The following is an 18,214-nucleotide window of genomic DNA, read 5'->3' on the forward strand; positions in this document are numbered from 1 at the left end:
AAAGTTGTTGTACCTTCTTTCTGGGCTGAGATGGGGAACCGCTGAATTTTGGACTCGGCCGGTGACAAAATGTTCCAAAGACACCCCATGCACAACTCCACCGGGGAAGGTGCCAGACAGGAGTTCTCTTAATAGTTTTTACACTACCTTGGTAGGCATCTGAAAGGCACCACAAAAGTTGTTCTTCCTGCTTTCTGGGCTGAGATGGGGAACCGCTGAATTTTGGAGTCGGCCGGTGACAAAATGTTCCAAACACACCCCATGCACAACTCCACCGGGGAAGGTGCCAGACAGGAGTTCTCCTGGTAGTTTTTACATTGCTCCGGTAGGCATCTGAAAGACACCACAAAAGTTGTTCTTCCTGCTTTCTGGGCTGAGATGGGGAACCGCTGAATTTTGGAGTCAGCCGGTGACAAAATGTTCCAAAGACACCCCATGCACAACTCCACCGGGGAAGGTGCCAGACAGGAGTTCTCTTAATAGTTTTTTACACTACCTTGGTAGGCATCTGAAAGACACCACAAAAGTTGTTTTACCTGCTTTCTGGGCTGAGATGGGGAACCGCTGAATTTTGGAGTCGGCCGGTGACAAAATGTTCCAAACACACCCCATGCACAACTCCACCGGGGAAGGTGCCAGACAGGAGTTCTCTTAATAGTTTTTACACTACCTTGGTAGGCATCTGAAAGGCACCACAAAAGTTGTTCTACCTGCTTTCTGGGCTGAGATGGGGAACCGCTGAATTTTGGACTCGGCCGGTGACAAAATGTTCCAAAGACACCCCATGCACAACTCCACTAGCGAAGGTGCCAGGGACGAGTTCTGTTGGTAGTTTTTACATTGCTCCGGTAGGCATCAAAAGGACACCACAAAAGTTGTTCTTCCTGCTTTCTGGGCTGAGATGGGGAATCGCTGAATTTTGGACTCGGCCGGTGACAAAATGTTCCAAACACACCCCATGCACAACTCCACCGGGGAAGGTGCCAGACAGGAGTTCTCCTGGTAGTTTTTACATTGCTCCGGTAGGCATCTGAAAGACACCACAAAAGTTGTTCTTCCTGCTTTCTGGGCTGAGATGGGGAACCGCTGAATTTTGGAGTCGGCCGGTGACAAAATGTTCCAAACACACCCCATGCACAACTCCACCGGGGAAGGTGCCAGAAAGGAGTTCTCTTGGTAGTTTTTACATTGCTCCGGTAGGCATCTGAAAGACACCACAAAAGTTGTTCTACCTGCTTCCTGGGCTGAGATGGGGAACCGCTGAATTTTGGAGTCGGCCGGTGACAAAATGTTCCAAAGACACCCCATGCACAACTCCACCGGGGAAGGTGCCAGACAGGAGTTCTCTTAGTAGTTTTTACACTACCTTGGTAGGCATCTGAAAGACACCACAAAGTTGTTCTTCCTGCTTTCTGGGCTGAGATGGGGAACCGCTGAATTTTGGAGTCGGCCGGTGAAAAAATGTTCCAAACACACCCCATGCACAACTCCACCGGGGAAGGTGCCAGGCAGGAGTTCTCTTGGTAGTTTTTACACTACCTTGGTAGGCAGCTGAAAGGCACGACAAAAGTTGTTCTTCCTGCTTTCTGGGCTGAGATGGGGAACCGCTGAATTTTGGACTCGGCCGGTGACAAAATGTTCCAAACACACCCCATGCACAACTCCACTAGCGAAGGTGCCAGGGACGAGTTCTGTTGGTAGTTTTTACATTGCTCCGGTAGGCAGCAAAAGGACACCACAAAAGTTGTTCTTCCTGCTTTCTGGGCTGAGATGGGGAATCGCTGATTTTGGAGTCGGCCGGTGACAAAATGTTCCAAACACACCCCATGCACAACTCCACCGGGGAAGGTGCCAGGCAGGAGTTCTCTTGGTAGATTTTACACTACCTTGGTAGGCATCTGAAAGGCACCACAAAAGTTGTTCTACCTGCTTTCTGGGCTGAGATGGGGAACCGCTGAATTTTGGACTCGGCTGGTGACAAAATGTTCCAAACACACCCCATGCACAACTCCACTAGCGAAGGTGCCAGGGACAAGTTCTGTTGGTAGTTTTTACATTGCTCCGGTAGGCAGCAAAAGGACACCACAAAAGTTGTTCTTCCTGCTTTCTGGGCTGAGATGGGGAATCGCTGAATTTTGGACTCGGCCGGTGAAAAAATGTTCCAAAGACACCCCATGCACAACTCCACCGGGGAAGGTGCCAGGCAGGAGTTCTCTTGGTAGTTTTTACACTACCTTGGTAGGCAGCTGAAAGGCACAAGAAAAGTTGTTGTACCTTCTTTCTGGGCTGAGATGGGGAACCGCTGAATTTTGGAGTCGGCCGGTGACAAAATGTTCCAAAGACACCCCATGCACAACTCCACCGGGGAAGGTGCCAGACAGGAGTTCTCTTAGTAGTTTTTACACTACCTTGGTAGGCATCTGAAAGACACCACAAAAGTTGTTCTACCTGCTTTCTGGGCTGAGATGGGGAACCGCTGAATTTTGGAGTCGGCTGGTGACAAAATGTTCCAAAGAAATCCCATGCACAACTCCACCGGGGAAGGTGCCAGACAGGAGTTCTCTTAGTAGTTTTTACACTACCTTGGTAGGCATTTGAAAGGCACCACAAAAGTTGTTTTACCTGCTTTCTGGGCTGAGATGGGGAACCGCTGAATTTTGGAGTCGGCCGGTGACAAAATGTTCCAAACACACCCCATGCACAACTCCACCAGGGAAGGTGCCAGGCAGGAGTTCTCTTGGTAGTTTTTACACTACCTTGGTAGGCAGCTGAAAGGCACAAGAAAAGTTGTTCTTCCTGCTTTCTGGGCTGAGATGGGGAACCGCTGAATTTTGGACTCGGCCGGTGACAAAATGTTCCAAACACACCCCATGCACAACTCCACCGGGGGAAGGTGCAAGGGACGAGTTCTGTTGGTAGTTTTTACATTGCTCCGGTAGGCAGCAAAAGGACACCACAAAAGTTGTTCTTCCTGCTTTCTGGGCTGAGATGGGGAACCGCTGAATTTTGGACTCGGCCGGTGACAAAATGTTCCAAAGACACCCCATGCACAACTCCACCGGGGAAGGTGCCAGGCAGGAGTTCTCTTGGTAGTTTTTACACTACCTTGGTAGGCAGCTGAAAGGCACCACAAAAGTTGTTCTACCTGCTTTCTGGGCTGAGATGGGGAACCGCTGAATTTTGGACTCGGCCGGTGACAAAATGTTCCAAAGACACCCCATGCACAACTCCACCGGGGAAGGTGCCAGACAGGAGTTCTCTTAGTAGTTTTTACACTACCTTGGTAGGCAGCTGAAAGGCACCACAAAAGTTGTTCTTCCTGCTTTCTGGGCTGAGATGGGGAACCGCTGAATTTTGGACTCGGCTGGTGACAAAATGTTCCAAACACACCCCATGCACAACTCCACCGGGGAAGGTGCCAGGCAGGAGTTCTGTTGCTAGTTTTTACATTGCTCCGGTAGGCATCAAAAGGACACCACAAAAGTTGTTGTACCTTCTTTCTGGGCTGAGATGGGGAACCGCTGAATTTTGGAGTCGGCCGGTGACAAAATGTTCCAAAGACACCCCATGCACAACTCCACCGGGGAAGGTGCCAGGCAGGAGTTCTCTTGGTAGTTTTTACATTGCTCCGGTAGGCATCTGAAAGACACCACAAAAGTTGTTCTACCTGCTTTCTGGGCTGAGATGGGGAACCGCTGAATTTTGGAGTCGGCCGGTGAAAAAATGTTCCAAAGACACCCCATGCACAACTCCACCGGGGAAGGTGCCAGGCAGGAGTTCTCTTGGTAGTTTTTACATTGCTCCGGTAGGCATCAAAAGGACACCACAAAAGTTGTTCTTCCTGCTTTCTGGGCTGAGATGGGGAATCGCTGAATTTTGGACTCGGCCGGTGACAAAATGTTCCAAAGACACCCCATGCACAACTCCACCGGGGAAGGTGCCAGACAGGAGTTCTCCTGGTAGTTTTTACATTGCTCCGGTAGGCATCTGAAAGACACCACAAAAGTTGTTCTTCCTGCTTTCTGGGCTGAGATGGGGAACCGCTGAATTTTGGAGTCGGCCGGTGAAAAAATGTTCCAAATACACCCCATGCACAACTCCACCGGGGAAGGTGCCAGAAAGGAGTTCTCCTGGTAGTTTTTACATTGCTCCGGTAGGCATCTGAAAGACACCACAAAAGTTGTTCTACCTGCTTTCTGGGCTGAGATGGGGAACCGCTGAATTTTGGAGTCGGCCGGTGACAAAATGTTCCAAAGACACCCCATGCACAACTCCACCGGGGAAGGTGCCAGACAGGAGTTCTCTTAATAGTTTTTACACTACCTTGGTAGGCATCTGAAAGACACCACAAAAGTTGTTCTTCCTGCTTTCTGGGCTGAGATGGGGAACCGCTGAATTTTGGAGTCGGCCGGTGACAAAATGTTCCAAACACACCCCATGTACAACTCCACCGGGGAAGGTGCCAGACAGGAGTTCTCTTAGTAGTTTTTACACTACCTTGGTAGGCATCTGAAAGACACCACAAAAGTTGTTTTACCTGCTTTCTGGGCTGAGATGGGGAACCGCTGAATTTTGGAGTCAGCCGGTGACAAAATGTTCCAAAGACACCCCATGCACAACTCCACCGGGGAAGGTGCCAGACAGGAGTTCTCTTAGTAGTTTTTACACTACCTTGGTAGGCATCTGAAAGACACCACAAAAGTTGTTCTACCTGCTTTCTGGGCTGAGATGGGGAACCGCTGAATTTTGGAGTCGGCCGGTGACAAAATGTTCCAAACACACCCCATGCACAACTCCACTAGCGAAGGTGCCAGGGACGAGTTCTGTTGGTAGTTTTTACATTGCTCCGGTAGGCAGCAAAAGGACACCACAAAAGTTGTTCTTCCTGCTTTCTGGGCTGAGATGGGGAATCGCTGAATTTTGGACTCGGCCGGTGACAAAATGTTCCAAAGACACCCCATGCACAACTCCACCGGGGAAGGTGCCAGACAGGAGTTCTCTTAATAGTTTTTACACTACCTTGGTAGGCATCTGAAAGGCACCACAAAAGTTGTTGTACCTGCTTTCTGGGCTGAGATGGGGAACCGCTGAATTTTGGACTCGGCCGGTGACAAAATGTTCCAAACACACCCCATGCACAACTCCACCAGGGAAGGTGCCAGGCAGGAGTTCTCTTGGTAGTTTTTACATTGCTCCGGTAGGCATCTGAAAGACACCACAAAGTTGTTCTACCTGCTTTCTGGGCTGAGATGGGGAACCGCTGAATTTTGGAGTCGGCCGGTGACAAAATGTTTCAAAGACACCCCATGCACAACTCCACCGGGGAAGGTGCCAGAAAGGAGTTCTCCTGGTAGTTTTTACATTGCTCCGGTAGGCATCTGAAAGACACCACAAAAGTTGTTCTACCTGCTTTCTGGGCTGAGATGGGGAACCGCTGAATTTTGGAGTCAGCCGGTGACAAAATGTTCCAAAGACACCCCATGCACAACTCCACCGGGGAAGGTGCCAGACAGGAGTTCTCTTGGTAGTTTTTACACTACCTTGGTAGGCAGCTGAAAGGCACCACAAAAGTTGTTCTTCCTGCTTTCTGGGCTGAGATGGGGAACCGCTGAATTTTGGACTCGGCCGGTGACAAAATGTTCCAAACACACCCCATGCACAACTCCACTAGCGAAGGTGCCAGGGACGAGTTCTGTTGGTAGTTTTTACATTGCTCCGGTAGGCATCAAAAGGACACCACAAAAGTTGTTCTTCCTGCTTTCTGGGCTGAGATGGGGAATCGCTGAATTTTGGACTCGGCCGGTGACAAAATGTTCCAAACACACCCCATGCACAACTCCACCGGGGAAGGTGCCAGGCAGGAGTTCTCTTGGTAGTTTTTACACTACCTTGGTAGGCATCTGAAAGAAACCACAAAAGTTGTTTTACCTGCTTTCTGGGCTGAGATGGGGAACCACTGAATTTTGGAGTCGGCCGGTGACAAAATGTTCCAAACACACCCCATGCACAACTCCACCGGGGAAGGTGCCAGACAGGACTTCTCTTAATAGTTTTTACACTACCTTGGTAGGCATCTGAAAGGCACCACAAAAGTTGTTGTACCTGCTTTCTGGGCTGAGATGGGGAACCGCTGAATTTTGGACTCGGCCGGTGACAAAATGTTCCAAACACACCCCATGCACAACTCCACTAGCGAAGGTGCCAGGGACGAGTTCTGTTGGTAGTTTTTACATTGCTCCGGTAGGCAGCAAAAGGACACCACAAAAGTTGTTTTACCTGCTTTCTGGGCTGAGATGGGGAATCGCTGAATTTTGGACTCGGCCGGTGACAAAATGTTCCAAAGACACCCCATGCACAACTCCACCGGGGAAGGTGCCAGGCAGGAGTTCTCTTGGTAGTTTTTTACACTACCTTGGTAGGCAGCTGAAAGGCACCACAAAAGTTGTTCTACCTGCTTTCTGGGCTGAGATGGGGAACCGCTGAATTTTGGAGTCGGCCGGTGACAAAATGTTCCAAAGACACCCCATGCACAACTCCACCGGGGAAGGTGCCAGGCAGGAGTTCTCTTAATAGTTTTTACACTACCTTGGTAGGCAGCTGAAAGGCACAAGAAAAATTTTTGTACCTGCTTTCTGGGCTGAGATGGGGAACAGCTGAATTTTGGACTCGGCTGGTGACAAAATTTTAATAAATACACCCCATGCACAACTCCACTAGCGAAGGTGCCAGGGACGAGTTCTGTTGGTAGTTTTTACATTGCTCCGGTAGGCATCAAAAGGACACCACAAAAGTTGTTCTTCCTGCTTTCTGGGCTGAGATGGGGAACCGCTGAATTTTGGACTCGGCCGGGTGACAAAATGTTCCAAAGACACCCCATGCACAACTCCACCGGGGAAGGTGCCAGGCAGGAGTTCTCTTGGTAGTTTTTACACTACCTTGGTAGGCAGCTGAAAGGCACCACAAAAGTTGTTTTACCTGCTTTCTGGGCTGAGATGGGGAACCGCTGAATTTTGGAGTCGGCCGGTGACAAAATGTTCCAAACACACCCCATGCACAACTCCACCGGGGAAGGTGCCAGACAGGAGTTCTCTTGATAGTTTTTACACTACCTTGGTAGGCATTTGAAAGGCACCACAAAGTTGTTCTTCCTGCTTTCTGGGCTGAGATGGGGAACCGCTGAATTTTGGACTCGGCCGGTGAAAAAATGTTCCAAACACACCCCATGCACAACTCCACTAGCGAAGGTGCCAGGGACGAGTTCTGTTGGTAGTTTTTACATTGCTCCGGTAGGCATCAAAAGGACACCACAAAAGTTGTTCTTCCTGCTTTCTGGGCTGAGATGGGGAACCGCTGAATTTTGGACTCGGCCGGTGACAAAATGTTCCAAAGACACCCCCTGCACAACTCCACCGGGGAAGGTGCCAGACAGGACTTCTCTTAATAGTTTTTACACTACCTTGGTAGGCATCTGAAAGGCACCACAAAAGTTGTTCTTCCTGCTTTCTGGGCTGAGATGGGGAACCGCTGAATTTTGGACTCGGCCGGTGACAAAATGTTCCAAACACACCCCATGCACAACTCCACTAGCGAAGGTGCCAGGGACGAGTTCTGTTGGTAGTTTTTACATTGCTCCGGTAGGCATCAAAAGGACACCACAAAAATTGTTCTTCCTGCTTTCTGGGCTGAGATGGGGAATCGCTGAATTTTGGAGTCGGCCGGTGACAAAATGTTCCAAAGACACCCCATGCACAACTCCACCGGGGAAGGTGCCAGGCAGGAGTTCTCTTGGTAGTTTTTACACTACCTTGGTAGGCATCTGAAAGACACCACAAAAGTTGTTCTACCTGCTTTCTGGGCTGAGATGGGGAACCGCTGAATTTTGGACTCGGCTGGTGACAAAATGTTCCAAACACACCCCATGCACAACTCCACCGGGGAAGGTGCCAGACAGGAGTTCTCTTAATAGTTTTTACACTACCTTGGTAGGCATCTGAAAGGCACCACAAAAGTTGTTTGTACCTGCTTTCTGGGCTGAGATGGGGAACCGCTGAATTTTGGAGTCGGCCGGTGAAAAAATGTTACAAACACACCCCATGCACAACTCCACTAGCGAAGGTGCCAGGGACGAGTTCTGTTGGTAGTTTTTACATTGCTCCGGTAGGCATCAAAAGGACACCACAAAAGTTGTTCTTCCTGCTTTCTGGGCTGAGATGGGGAATCGCTGAATTTTGGACTCGGCCGGTGACAAAATGTTCCAAAGACACCCCATGCACAACTCCACCGGGGAAGGTGCCAGGCAGGAGTTCTCTTGGTAGTTTTTTACACTACCTTGGTAGGCATCTGAAAGACACCACAAAAGTTGTACTACCTGCTTTCTGGGCTGAGATGGGGAACCGCTGAATTTTGGAGTCGGCTGGTGACAAAATGTTCCAAACACACCCCATGCACAACTCCACCGGGGAAGGTGCCAGACAGGAGTTCTCTTAATAGTTTTTACACTACCTTGGTAGGCATCTGAAAGGCACCACAAAAGTTGTTCTTCCTGCTTTCTGGGCTGAGATGGGGAACCGCTGAATTTTGGACTCGGCCGGTGACAAAATGTTCCAAACACACCCCATGCACAACTCCACTAGCGAAGGTGCCAGGGACGAGTTCTGTTGGTAGTTTTTACATTGCTCCGGTAGGCAGCAAAAGGACACCACAAAAGTTGTTCTTCCTGCTTTCTGGGCTGAGATGGGGAATCGCTGAATTTTGGACTCGGCTGGTGAAAAAATGTTCCAAACACACCCCATGCACAACTCCACCGGGGAAGGTGCCAGACAGGAGTTCTCTTGGGTAGTTTTTACACTACCTTGGTAGGCAGCTGAAAGGCACCACAAAAGTTGTTCTACCTGCTTTCTGGGCTGAGATGGGGAACCGCTGAATTTTGGACTCGGCTGGTGACAAAATGTTCCAAACACACCCCATGCACAACTCCACCGGGGAAGGTGCCACACAGGAGTTCTCTTAATAGTTTTTACACTACCTTGGTAGGCAGCTGAAAGGCACCACAAAAGTTGTTTTACCTGCTTTCTGGGCTGAGATGGGGAATCGCTGAATTTTGGACTCGGCCGGTGACAAAATGTTCCAAACACACCCCCATGCACAACTCCACTAGCGAAGGTGCCAGACAAGAGTTCTCCTGGTAGTTTTTACATTGCTCCGGTAGGCATGTGAAAGACACCACAAAGGTTGTTGTACCTTCTTTCTGGGCTGAGATGGGGAACCGCTGAATTTTGGAGTCGGCCGGTGACAAAATGTTCCAAAGACACCCCATGCACAACTCCACCGGGGAAGGTGCCAGGCAGGAGTTCTCTTGGTAGTTTTTACACTACCTTGGTAGGCAGCTGAAAGGCACCACAAAAGTTGTTCTACCTGCTTTCTGGGCTGAGATGGGGAACCGCTGAATTTTGGAGTCGGCCGGTGACAAAATGTTCCAAAGACACCCCATGCACAACTCCACCGGGGAAGGTGCCAGACAGGAGTTCTCTTAGTAGTTTTTACACTACCTTGGTAGGCATCTGAAAGACACCACAAAAGTTGTTCTACCTGCTTTCTGGGCTGAGATGGGGAACCGCTGAATTTTGGAGTCGGCTGGTGACAAAATGTTCCAAAGAAATCCCATGCACAACTCCACCGGGGAAGGTGCCAGACAGGAGTTCTCTTAGTAGTTTTTACACTACCTTGGTAGGCATTTGAAAGGCACCACAAAAGTTGTTCTTCCTGCTTTCTGGGCTGAGATGGGGAACCGCTGAATTTTGGAGTCGGCCGGTGACAAAATGTTCCAAACACACCCCATGCACAACTCCACTAGCGAAGGTGCCAGGGACGAGTTCTCCTGGTAGTTTTTACATTGCTCCGATAGGCATCAAAAGGACACCACAAAAGTTGTTCTTCCTGCTTTCTGGGCTGAGATGGGGAATCGCTGAATTTTGGACTCGTCCGGTGACAAAATGTTCCAAACACACCCCATGCACAACTCCACCGGGGAAGGTGCCAGGCAGGAGTTCTCCTGGTAGTTTTTTACATTGCTCCGGTAGGCATCTGAAAGACACCACAAAAGTTGTTCTACCTGCTTCCTGGGCTGAGATGGGGAACCGCTGAATTTTGGAGTCGGCCGGTGACAAAATGTTCCAAAGACACCCCATGCACAACTCCACCGGGGAAGGTGCCAGACAGGAGTTCTCTTAGTAGTTTTTACACTACCTTGGTAGGCATTTGAAAGGCACCACAAAGTTGTTTTTCCTGCTTTCTGGGCTGAGATGGGGAACCGCTGAATTTTGGACTCGGCCGGTGAAAAAATGTTCCAAACACACCCCATGCACAACTCCACCGGGGAAGGTGCCAGGCAGGAGTTCTGTTGCTAGTTTTTACATTGCTCCGGTAGGCATCAAAAGGACACCACAAAAGTTGTTCTACCTGCTTTCTGGGCTGAGATGGGGAACCGCTGAATTTTGGAGTCGGCCGGTGACAAAATGTTCCAAAGACACCCCATGCACAACTCCACCGGGGAAGGTGCCAGGCAGGAGTTCTCTTGGTAGTTTTTTTATTGCTCCGGTAGGCATCAAAAGGACACCACAAAAGTTGTTCTTCCTGCTTTCTGGGCTGAGATGGGGAATCGCTGAATTTTGGAGTCGGCCGGTGACAAAATGTTCCAAACACACCCCATGCACAACTCCACCGGGGAAGGTGCCAGACAGGAGTTCTCTTAGTAGTTTTTACACTACCTTGGTAGGCATTTGAAAGGCACAAGAAAAGTTGTTGTACCTTCTTTCTGGGCTGAGATGGGGAACCGCTGAATTTTGGACTCGGCCGGTGACAAAATGTTCCAAAGACACCCCATGCACAACTCCACCGGGGAAGGTGCCAGACAGGAGTTCTCTTGGTAGTTTTTACACTACCTTGGTAGGCATTTGAAAGGCACCACAAAAGTTGTTCTTCCTGCTTTCTGGGCTGAGATGGGGAACCGCTGAATTTTGGACTCGGCCGGTGAAAAAATGTTCCAAACACACCCCATGCACAACTCCACTAGCGAAGGTGCCAGGGACGAGTATTGTTGGTAGTTTTTACATTGCTCCGGTAGGCAGCAAAAGGACACCACAAAAGTTGTTCTTCCTGCTTTCTGGGCTGAGATGGGGAATCGCTGAATTTTGGACTCGGCCGGTGACAAAATATTCCAAAGACACCCCATGCACAACTCCACCGGGGAAGGTGCCAGGCAGGAGTTCTCTTGGTAGTTTTTTACACTACCTTGGTAGGCAGCTGAAAGGCACCACAAAAGTTGTTCTTCCTGCTTTCTGGGCTGAGATGGGGAACCGCTGAATTTTGGACTCGGCCGGTGAAAAAATGTTCCAAACACACCCCATGCACAACTCCACTAGCGAAGGTGCCAGGGACGAGTTCTGTTGGTAGTTTTTACATTGCTCCGGTAGGCATCAAAAGGACACCACAAAAGTTGTTCTTCCTGCTTTCTGGGCTGAGATGGGGAACCGCTGAATTTTGGACTCGGCCGGTGACAAAATGTTCCAAAGACACCCCATGCACAACTCCACCGGGGAAGGTGCCAGGCAGGAGTTCTCTTGGTAGTTTTTACACTACCTTGGTAGGCACCTGAAAGGCACAAGAAAAGTTGTTCTACCTGCTTTCTGGGCTGAGATGGGGAACCGCTGAATTTTGGAGTCGGCCGGTGACAAAATGTTCCAAACACACCCCATGCACAACTCCACCGGGGAAGGTGCCAGACAGGAGTTCTCTTAGTAGTTTTTACACTACCTTGGTAGGCATTTGAAAGGCACCACAAAAGCTGTTCTTCCTGCTTTCTGGGCTGAGATGGGGAACCGCTGAATTTTGGACTCGGCCGGTGACAAAATGTTCCAAAGACACCCCATGCACAACTCCACTAGCGAAGGTGCCAGGGACGAGTTCTGTTGGTAGTTTTTTCATTGCTCCGGTAGGCATCAAAAGGACACCACAAAAGTTGTTCTTCCTGCTTTCTGGGCTGAGATGGGGAACCGCTGAATTTTGGAGTCGGCCGGTGACAAAATGTTCCAAAGACACCCCATGCACAACTCCACCGGGGAAGGTGCCAGAAAGGAGTTCTCTTGGTAGTTTTTACACTACCTTGGTAGGCATTTGAAAGGCACAAGAAAAGTTGTTGTACCTTCTTTCTGGGCTGAGATGGGGAACCGCTGAATTTTGGAGTCGGCCGGTGACAAAATGTTCCAAAGACACCCCATGCACAACTCCACTAGGGAAGGTGCCAGACAGGAGTTCTCTTAGTAGTTTTTACACTACCTTGGTAGGCATTTGAAAGGCACCACAAAAGTTGTTCTTCCTGCTTTCTGGGCTGAGATGGGGAACCGCTGAATTTTGGACTCGGCCGGTGACAAAATGTTCCAAACACACCCCATGCACAACTCCACTAGCGAAGGTGCCAGGGACGAGTATTGTTGGTAGTTTTTACATTGCTCCGGTAGGCATCTGAAGGACACCACAAAAGTTGTTCTTCCTGCTTTCTGGGCTGAGATGGGGAATCGCTGAATTTTGGACTCGGCCGGTGGACAAAATATTCCAAAGACACCCCATGCACAACTCCACCGGGGAAGGTGCCAGACAGGAGTTCTCTTGGTAGTTTTTACACTACCTTGGTAGGCAGCTGAAAGGCACCACAAAAGTTGTTCTTCCTGCTTTCTGGGCTGAGATGGGGAACCGCTGAATTTTGGACTCGGCCGGTGAAAAAAATGTTCCAAAGACACCCCATGCACAACTCCACTAGCGAAGGTGCCAGGGACGAGTTCTGTTGGTAGTTTTTACATTGCTCCGGTAGGCATCAAAAGGACACCACAAAAGTTGTTCTACCTGCTTTCTGGGCTGAGATGGGGAATCGCTGAATTTTGGACTCGGCCGGGTGACAAAATGTTCCAAACACACCCCATGCACAACTCCACTAGCGAAGGTGCCAGACAGGAGTTCTCCTGGTAGTTTTTACATTGCTCCGGTAGGCATGTGAAAGACACCACAAAGGTTGTTGTACCTTCTTTCTGGGCTGAGATGGGGAACCGCTGAATTTTGGAGTCGGCCGGTGACAAAATGTTCCAAAGACACCCCATGCACAACTCCACCGGGGAAGGTGCCAGACAGGAGTTCTCTTAGTAGTTTTTACACTACCTTGGTAGGCATTTGAAAGGCACCACAAAAGTTGTTCTTCCTGCTTTCTGGGCTGAGATGGGGAACCGCTGAATTTTGGAGTCGGCCGGTGAAAAAATGTTCCAAACACACCCCATGCACAACTCCACTAGCGAAGGTGCCAGGGACGAGTTCAATTGGTAGTTTTTACATTGCTCCAGTAGGCATCAAAAGGACACCACAAAAGTTGTTCTTCCTGCTTTCTGGGCTGAGATGGGGAATCGCTGAATTTTGGACTCGGCCGGTGACAAAATGTTCCAAAGACACCCCATGCACAACTCCACCGGGGAAGGTGCCAGGCAGGAGTTCTCTTGGTAGTTTTTACACTACCTTGGTAGGCAGCTGAAAGGCACCACAAAAGTTGTTCTACCTGCTTTCTGGGCTGAGATGGGGAACCGCTGAATTTTGGAGTCGGCCGGTGACAAAATGTTCCAAAGACACCCCATGCACAACTCCACCGGGGAAGGTGCCAGACAGGAGTTCTCTTAGTAGTTTTTACACTACCTTGGTAGGCATCTGAAAGACACCACAAAAGTTGTTCTACCTGCTTTCTGGGCTGAGATGGGGAACCGCTGAATTTTGGAGTCGGCTGGTGACAAAATGTTCCAAAGAAATCCCATGCACAACTCCACCGGGGAAGGTGCCAGACAGGAGTTCTCTTAGTAGTTTTTACACTACCTTGGTAGGCATTTGAAAGGCACCACAAAAGTTGTTCTTCCTGCTTTCTGGGCTGAGATGGGGAACCGCTGAATTTTGGAGTCGGCCGGTGACAAAATGTTCCAAAGACACCCCATGCACAACTCCACTAGCGAAGGTGCCAGGGACGAGTTCTCCTGGTAGTTTTTACATTGCTCCGATAGGCATCAAAAGGACACCACAAAAGTTGTTCTTCCTGCTTTCTGGGCTGAGATGGGGAACGGCTGAATTTTGGACTCGTCCGGTGACAAAATGTTCCAAACACACCCCATGCACAACTCCACCGGGGAAGGTGCCAGGCAGGAGTTCTCCTGGTAGTTTTTACATTGCTCCGGTAGGCATCTGAAAGACACCACAAAAGTTGTTCTACCTGCTTCCTGGGCTGAGATGGGGAACCGCTGAATTTTGGAGTCGGCCGGTGACAAAATGTTCCAAAGACACCCCATGCACAACTCCACCGGGGAAGGTGCCAGACAGGAGTTCTCTTAGTAGTTTTTACACTACCTTGGTAGGCATTTGAAAGGCACCACAAAGTTGTTTTTCCTGCTTTCTGGGCTGAGATGGGGAACCGCTGAATTTTGGACTCGGCCGGTGAAAAAATGTTCCAAACACACCCCATGCACAACTCCACCGGGGAAGGTGCCAGGCAGGAGTTCTGTTGCTAGTTTTTACATTGCTCCGGTAGGCATCAAAAGGACACCACAAAAGTTGTTCTACCTGCTTTCTGGGCTGAGATGGGGAACCGCTGAATTTTGGAGTCGGCCGGTGACAAAATGTTCCAAAGACACCCCATGCACAACTCCACCGGGGAAGGTGCCAGGCAGGAGTTCTCTTGGTAGTTTTTTTATTGCTCCGGTAGGCATCAAAAGGACACCACAAAAGTTGTTCTTCCTGCTTTCTGGGCTGAGATGGGGAATCGCTGAATTTTGGACTCGGCCGGTGACAAAATGTTCCAAACACACCCCATGCACAACTCCACCGGGGAAGGTGCCAGACAGGAGTTCTCTTAGTAGTTTTTACACTACCTTGGTAGGCATTTGAAAGGCACAAGAAAAGTTGTTGTACCTTCTTTCTGGGCTGAGATGGGGAACCGCTGAATTTTGGACTCGGCCGGTGACAAAATGTTCCAAAGACACCCCATGCACAACTCCACTAGGGAAGGTGCCAGACAGGAGTACTCTTAGTAGTTTTTACACTACCTTGGTAGGCATTTGAAAGGCACCACAAAAGTTGTTCTTCCTGCTTTCTGGGCTGAGATGGGGAACCGCTGAATTTTGGACTCGGCCGGTGAAAAAATGTTCCAAACACACCCCATGCACAACTCCACTAGCGAAGGTGCCAGGGACGAGTATTGTTGGTAGTTTTTACATTGCTCCGGTAGGCAGCAAATGGACACCACAAAAGTTGTTCTTCCTGCTTTCTGGGCTGAGATGGGGAATCGCTGAATTTTGGACTCGGCCGGTGACAAAATATTCCAAAGACACCCCATGCACAACTCCACCGGGGAAGGTGCCAGGCAGGAGTTCTCTTGGTAGTTTTTACACTACCTTGGTAGGCAGCTGAAAGGCACCACAAAAGTTGTTCTTCCTGCTTTCTGGGCTGAGATGGGGAACCGCTGAATTTTGGACTCGGCCGGTGAAAAAATGTTCCAAACACACCCCATGCACAACTCCACTAGCGAAGGTGCCAGGGACGAGTTCTGTTGGTAGTTTTTTCATTGCTCCGGTAGGCATCAAAAGGACACCACAAAAGTTGTTCTTCCTGCTTTCTGGGCTGAGATGGGGAACCGCTGAATTTTGGAGTCGGCCGGTGACAAAATGTTCCAAAGACACCCCATGCACAACTCCACCGGGGAAGGTGCCAGGCAGGAGTTCTCTTGGTAGTTTTTACACTACCTTGGTAGGCATTTGAAAGGCACAAGAAAAGTTGTTGTACCTTCTTTCTGGGCTGAGATGGGGAACCGCTGAATTTTGGACTCGGCCGGTGACAAAATGTTCCAAACACACCCCATGCACAACTCCACTAGGGAAGGTGCCAGACAGGAGTTCTCTTAGTAGTTTTTACACTACCTTGGTAGGCATTTGAAAGGCACCACAAAAGTTGTTCTTCCTGCTTTCTGGGCTGAGATGGGGAACCGCTGAATTTTGGACTCGGCCGGTGACAAAATGTTCCAAACACACCCCATGCACAACTCCACTAGCGAAGGTGCCAGGGACGAGTATTGTTGGTAGTTTTTACATTGCTCCGGTAGGCATCTGAAGGACACCACAAAAGTTGTTCTTCCTGCTTTCTGGGCTGAGATGGGGAATCGCTGAATTTTGGACTCGGCCGGTGACAAAATATTCCAAAGACACCCCATGCACAACTCCACCGGGGAAGGTGCCAGGCAGGAGTTCTCTTGGTAGTTTTTACACTACCTTGGTAGGCAGCTGAAAGGCACCACAAAAGTTGTTCTTCCTGCTTTCTGGGCTGAGATGGGGAACCGCTGAATTTTGGACTCGGCCGGTGAAAAAATGTTCCAAACACACCCCATGCACAACTCCACTAGCGAAGGTGCCAGGGACGAGTTCTGTTGGTAGTTTTTACATTGCTCCGGTAGGCATCAAAAGGACACCACAAAAGTTGTTCTTCCTGCTTTCTGGGCTGAGATGGGGAACCGCTGAATTTTGGACTCGGCCGGTGACAAAATGTTCCAAAGACACCCCATGCACAACTCCACCGGGGAAGGTGCCAGGCAGGAGTTCTCTTGGTAGTTTTTACACTACCTTGGTAGGCAGCTGAAAGGCACCACAAAAGTTGTTTTACCTGCTTTCTGGGCTGAGATGGGGAACCGCTGAATTTTGGAGTCGGCCGGTGACAAAATGTTCCAAAGACAACCCATGCACAACTCCACCGGGGAAGGTGCCAGACAGGAGTTCTCTTAGTAGTTTTTACACTACCTTGGTAGGCATTTGAAAGGCACCACAAAAGCTGTTCTTCCTGCTTTCTGGGCTGAGATGGGGAACCGCTGAATTTTGGAGTCGGCCGGTGAAAAAATGTTCCAAACACACCCCATGCACAACTCCACTAGCGAAGGTGCCAGGGACGAGTTCTGTTGGTAGTTTTTACATTGCTCCGGTAGGCATCAAAAGGACACCACAAAAGTTGTTCTTCCTGCTTTCTGGGCTGAGATGGAGAACCGCTGAATTTTGGAGTCGGCCGGTGACAAAATGTTCCAAAGACACCCCATGCACAACTCCACCGGGGAAGGTGCCAGGCAGGAGTTCTCTTGGTAGTTTTTACACTACCTTGGTAGGCAGCTGAAAGGCACCACAAAAGTTGTTCTACCTGCTTTCTGGGCTGAGATGGGGAACCGCTGAATTTTGGAGTCGGCCGGTGACAAAATGTTCCAAAGACACCCCATGCACAACTCCACCGGGGAAGGTGCCAGACAGGAGTTCTCTTAGTAGTTTTTACACTACCTTGGTAGGCATTTGAAAGGCACCACAAAAGTTGTTCTTCCTGCTTTCTGGGCTGAGATGGGGAATCGCTGAATTTTGGACTCGGCCGGTGAAAAAATGTTCCAAACACACCCCATGCACAACTCCACTAGCGAAGGTGCCAGGGACGAGTTCTGTTGGTAGTTTTTACATTGCTCCGGTAGGCATCAAAAGGACACCACAAAAGTTGTTCTTCCTGCTTTCTGGGCTGAGATGGGGAACCGCTGAATTTTGGAGTCGGCCGGTGACAAAATGTTCCAAAGACACCCCATGCACAACTCCACCGGGGAAGGTGCCAGGCAGGAGTTCTCTTGGTAGTTTTTACACTACCTTGGTAGGCAGCTGAAAGGCACCACAAAAGTTGTTCTACCTGCTTTCTGGGCTGAGATGGGGAACCGCTGAATTTTGGAGTCGGCTGGTGACAAAATGTTCCAAACACACCCCATGCACAACTCCACCGGGGAAGGTGCCAGACAGGAGTTCTCTTAGTAGTTTTTACACTACCTTGGTAGGCATTTGAAAGGCACCACAAAAGTTGTTCTTCCTGCTTTCTGGGCTGAGATGGGGAACCGCTGAATTTTGGAGTCGGCCGGTGAAAAAATGTTCCAAAGACACCCCATGCACAACTCCACTAGCGAAGGTGCCAGGGACGAGTTCTGTTGGTAGTTTTTACATTGCTCCGGTAGGCATCTGAAGGACACCACAAAAGTTGTTCTTCCTGCTTTCTGGGCTGAGATGGGGAACCGCTGAATTTTGGAGTCGGCCGGTGACAAAATGTTCCAAAGACACCCCATGCACAACTCCACCGGGGAAGG

This window comes from Falco biarmicus, chromosome 2 (genome assembly GCF_023638135.1).
Source record: "Falco biarmicus isolate bFalBia1 chromosome 2, bFalBia1.pri, whole genome shotgun sequence".
Taxonomy (NCBI): domain Eukaryota; kingdom Metazoa; phylum Chordata; class Aves; order Falconiformes; family Falconidae; genus Falco; species Falco biarmicus.